General features: G+C 34.3%; 1 protein-coding gene across 2 annotated transcripts in view; it reads left to right on the plus strand.

Annotated features, from left to right (window-relative positions):
• The window catches only part of LOC110442889 (vesicle-fusing ATPase-like), a 44,530-nt gene that overhangs the window by 7,236 nt on the left and 31,485 nt on the right, over window positions 1-5,809 (plus strand). The window contains exon 1 of one of the 2 annotated variants that reach the window (XM_021486749.1): window positions 1,205-1,303. The exons of the other annotated variant lie outside the window; for it this stretch is intronic. The gene's annotated coding sequence lies outside the window, so the exon portion shown is untranslated. Of the gene's footprint in view, window positions 1-1,204; window positions 1,304-5,809 lie in introns of those variants that run through there. 2 annotated transcript variants of the gene reach the window in all.

Raw genomic sequence — 5,809 nt, forward strand, 5'->3', positions numbered from 1 at the left:
ATACAGTTATATATACATGTACATGGCACTATGGGTAGATATATACAGTTATATATACATGTACATGGCACTATGGGTAGATATATACAGTTATATATACATGTACATGGCACCATGGGTAGATACAGTTATATATACATGTACATGGCACTATGGGTAGATATATACAGTTGTATATACATGTACATGGCACTATGGGTAGATACAGTTATATATACATGTACATGGCACTATGGGTAGATATATACAGTTGTATATACATGTACAGGGCACTATATGGGTAGATATATACAGTTGTATATACATATACAGGGCACTATATGGGTATATATATATACAGTTGTATTTACATGTACAGGGCACTATATGGGTAGATATATACAGTTGTATATACATATACAGGGCACTATATGATATATATAGTAGATAATAAATAAATAAGTCCTTGCGAAGGAAAATATAGAATAAAAACAAATTTTTCAGATCGTCCGCTAGGCCTTTCTGCCTTCTAGGGCTTCTTCAGGCGGATTCGCCTGAAGAAGCCCTAGAAGGCAGAAAGGCCTAGCGGACGATCTGAAAAATTTGTTTTTATTCTATATATATATATATATGCAGTTGTGTATACATGTACAGGGCACTATATGGGTAGATATATACAGTTTTATATACATGTACAGAGCACTATATGGGTAGATATATACAGTTGTATATACATGTACAGGGCACTATATGGGAAGATATATACAGTTGTATATATACATGTACAGGGCACTATATGGGTATATATTTACAGTTGTGTATATACATGTACAGGGCACTATATGGGTAGATATATACAGTTGTATATGTACATGCAGTGCAACTATTGTTTGTACACATGTATACTTATCTGTCTACTGGTATTATGGCTCCCATAATAGGGCTCCCCTACTAGTGAAAAATGAAAAAAACTTTGACCTGCTCGACAGAGTATCTCGATCTGTTCCTAATTGTTTACAACTAGTGTTTAAAGAGTTTATAACACAGTGTAGCTGTTTTCTTCCAATAATACCAAACACAATTCAATTAATGGTGAATGACTGCACGCACATAACTAGGTCTTGCTGTGTAGAACCCTGTGATTGTATAAGCCTGTGTCCCCGTCTGACTCGAGTCCTGGCTCAGCTACGGAGGCTGGTGTATCTGAGAACTGGCAGCTTTAGTTGATCAATACTGGGCTTTCATAGATCTGTGCTTCCTCTCCTGATGCTGTTTGTGTGGGAAATGGAAGGGAATCTGTGATTTGGATTTTCATATTTTGAAGGTGACGTATCATTCAGACTTTAAATCATCTTAATAATCTGTTCAGACATTGTTGTAATTGACCATTAAAGGATGAAAGTTTCACTTGTGCATATATATGTAACTCAGTGTCTCTTGCCATTTTGATCATTAAATATGCAAGATCATTTATCGAGCAAAAAATCAATTTGTAAGATTTTATAGGAAAATCTTTATAATGAGGGTAATGATGCAGATTGTTACATTCTAATTCACAGCTACAGGACTTCTATTAACTGGATGATTGCGTAGTAACGACCATATAGTCATCACTGGTTCATTAGTCTCTATACAGTTTACCAAGTTGAATTGTGATGTAATTTCTTCGTAATGTATAACTTGTGTAGCCTTAGATCAGGTCTTTGTATACCGGGCGGGGTATAGGTGATGTGCAATCCTTTATGTACAGTATATATCATATTTGCTGTACCAATATATATTTCATTTCAACAAATTTTATTGCAAAAAATATGCAAAGGGATATAGGGCATCAGCTGGCAAAACCTATATAAGCCTTCTCCTTACAACTACGGTATGGTATATGTACTGTCATTGAAATCATCAAACAAACATATAAACAATTCATATAGTGTGTCTCCATGTATCAATATATATGTTCTGAATCAATCCCAATTTGAAGTCTTGATATATAGTAATTCTATAAGTACATGTATAACAAAAATAATTCAGAGGTGAAGTTCGATCGCTATTAGTAAAAACTGACATACTGGTTTCTGTGTTAATTTGTTCAAGTGTTAGGAAGTTCTAATTTAGGTAATATGTAAGTTTGTTGTTGTACATGCATAAATAGTCATATATATAAAAGGTCAAAAAAATCTGTGAGATGTGACCATTGGCTATTGTCAATTTTGGGTCTATCACTCATGCATCACCATGCATTGAAAAACTAGGGGGCAGCGATGGCCGATTGGTTAAGGCGTCTGACCTTCTACGATCATGATCACCAGCCCCCTAACCCTGGGTCACATGTTTGAGGCCTACATGGGGCAGTTGCCATATTTGGCATAGCTGCAGGTCAGTTGTTTTTCTCCAGGTGCTCCAGTTTTCCTCCACCGCCAAACATCTGGCTTGTCCTTATAAATGATCATGTTGATAGGACATAAAAACACAAACATGCAAAACCAAACCAATCCTTGGAATGTAAAGACGATTAATGTGTGAATTAACTAAACGAGCTTTCAAACGAGTGGATCTGCGAGTTAGTTATATTAGCTAGTGCACAGTTTTCCAATTTGAGGCTGACAAAATATAAAAAATGCCAAGCTATTGATTGCTTTCAAAATGAATGCCTCTGTTAATCTTTCGCGTCTTAATTATATTTTTAGCATTCAAGAGTTTAAGCATTTGTCCACCACTAGTTGGCCTGGACACTATTTGCAATTGCTAAAACAGTACCTGTTAATGTTGAAGCTGTTATAATTACCCCTCAGTGATGACTCTGGAAATTGTTCCATTAATATTACATCAATAATATTGCTCCATCACATCAATAATATACTAAACACTATATACATACCTGTAATTAGTATATATACATATATATGCGTGGCTTAATATGCTAGATTATTACATTGTCGCCTGAATATATAACAGCTGACATAAATTTATCAGAGGAAAACGTTTTGGGAAAGGAGCAGAGTTTCTCCTTCAAAAAAGTCCCAGAAAACCCCTGGAATGTGACAATTTTATGTGCAAGTTGTAGATGCATATGTTATATTCAATTTGTATTTTTTACAAAATCGTATTTTTAATAAGAACCTTTCCTCTGTGTATTGTTCACTGTGTATTCCATATATAACTCTGCTTATATTACATGATCAACTTTAATGAAAACTGTAATAATGAAGTTGAAAGCTTAAGGTGAAAGCTATTTCTGTATTAATTTATATCTAATTTAATTTGCAGTACTGATTTCACTGCCTCAGGTACCAATGTTTTCCATGATTGATTATATAGAAAAGCTCTAAAATCTTATTCTTATACAGAAGTGTTCTGGCCTTCACACTAACGGATCTACCACATGCTGTAGCTGGAACCACCTACAGTAAATCTACCCAGTAACACACGCAGAACTGGTCATTTTTCTCGTTTATCTCCCACATAGCTCCACACCAGTGATATTATTGATCCTAGGATCATGTCTGGTGTTCCATACTTCAAGGCCTAATGGTTTCAGGCAGACCTGGTGCATGGTTGTATACAGTGCCTATAGTAATTGTCAGATTCCCAGTACAAGGGTTTATACTTTAAAACATCTTCTAGTGATACACTTACACACCAAACAGGGTTTTGTAAGTGTTTATAAGGTCTGGTACAGGAACCCATTCACAATTGAAAAATTACCCTGCATTTTCCCAATTTTAGTCTTTATTTTCACAATTGGATTATAAAGTCTGTTTACACAAGTTTCCAGCTGTTACTGTTACAAATATGTGCAGCATTCAAATTGTAACTGTCCATGAAGGAGCATTCAAAACACATAACAGCAAAATTTTGAAATTGAATAAACAAAAACCACTGTAATTGTATGTGTTTATTTATTGCTATACATTTTACTGTAATAAACCTTTATAGCTAGAGGAAATCTTTTTACTACTCACATGGCAGGTTTTCCTTTTTGTCGAACTTACGATATTTTTCCAAACCGGCGGGTACATGTATGTGAGTTTAGTATTTCACTGATGAAATTTTCGTAATTCCTGCTCAGGGGCCTTTTCCCAAAATGGCTGGCAAAAACCCTGTCACACCCACAGTTTAAATTTGTAGAATAATGAGAATGTAACTAATTATCATTGCAACCAGACAACATACTAGCCAACTCTCCCTTTATTTTAGGGAGACCCCCAATTTTGGACCCTAAAATTTATCATTTACAATTTGTGAATTTACTAAACTATTCTTGTATTTTAAGATTTAATGGATTCATCTGAAAGAACATCACAACTCAAACTATTTCATTTTAAAAGTTATTTTGTCTCTAGGGGATAATTATAAATATACACACACTTTATTTATGTTTTCAATTTTGAGCACACAGAATATTAATCTCCTCCATGGAAATTTCAAAAATTTGGCAAGTATATATAAATAGATAAACAGTACTCATGTCTTGCAAAGTGATCATTACGGGGTCCAAAGTAGTGACAGAAATATGTATTTAATAATTTATTGAAGATTTTTCAATATCATTATTAAGGCAATACACTGTGTCTAGCTTTCTATTGTATGATTCTAATATAGCAAAATGTTGATATCTACAATGTTTGTGTAGCTTTTTATGATACGTACAGTAAAACCTTTTTATACTGCCATCATTTGTCTGGACACATATGCATGTTGGCATTATAATGGGTTTGGCAATAAATTGAGGGAAAAGCATCAATGAATTCCTTCGAGAACAATTTAAGGATCTTAAATTATGTTGGCAGTAAGCAATTATCAGCAGGGTAAGGGGCAAATACAAATAATAATTGTAGTCAGAAAATTCATTAATTTTCAATTCTTTTTCTGTGAATCTAGCTCCGGCTGCATATGAGGTTATACACATGTATAAAGGTGTTATAATTTAGAATTGACAGTGCCTGAACCTCAGCATGCTCTTACAGCCTGGCTGCAGTAATGGGTCCGACTACTTGTGATAACAGCAACTAAACATGTCTGACTTGTCACTGCGATCAAAATAATTGTTTTAATCTCGTGCTTCTCAGAGCAGCCCTTGGTCGGAGTATTGATTGTTAGCTGCATCGAAGTTAATATTTTATGTTTGCATACCGAAAAAAAAGTAAAATAAAGAGCAACCAGCGAGAGATATTCCTGTGGGAAGTCGCGGCAGCCACAAAGTGTTCTATAGAAATTATTGAGGTTATATATATATATATATATATAGAAAAAATAAAATTAACGACCGACTAAAAAACTAGCTGCTTTCACCCTTCACAGGGCTCTTCAGGTTTATTCAAAAGAGAACAACGTCGTGACGTCACAATTACATGTCATCACACTACAATAGTAACGTGACGTCACGAAGTACACAAGATTGGTGGACAATTTGGCGTAAAATTTTATTGTGGCCTGTTGAGACTCGGTTTTAATATTTTTATTAGTTGGTCTTCTTTCGTTTCTCTTAAAATAGTGTCTGATGAAAATAGTTGATACAAAGGTAATACATTAAATTTATCTCCAGCACATTCATGAATATGTTTGTTAACATGAAGATTTCGTAAAGAATCAGTTCTAGTTTGTTGTCTATGTACAGTCATACGTGTTCTGAGTTCATTACCGGTTTGACCGATGTAAAAATCACCACATTTAGAACAAACGATTGCATAAATTACATTTTTTGATTTACAATTCATATTTACCTTCACAGTAAATTTCAAACCATTCTTGAAAATAAAAGTATTACACTCGATAATCATAGGACATGTAGCACATCTTGGTGTCTTACATTTGGATACTTTTGGTGTTA

Source organism: Mizuhopecten yessoensis, unplaced genomic scaffold, assembly GCF_002113885.1.
Source record: "Mizuhopecten yessoensis strain PY_sf001 unplaced genomic scaffold, ASM211388v2 scaffold716309, whole genome shotgun sequence".
Lineage (NCBI taxonomy): Eukaryota > Metazoa > Mollusca > Bivalvia > Pectinida > Pectinidae > Mizuhopecten > Mizuhopecten yessoensis.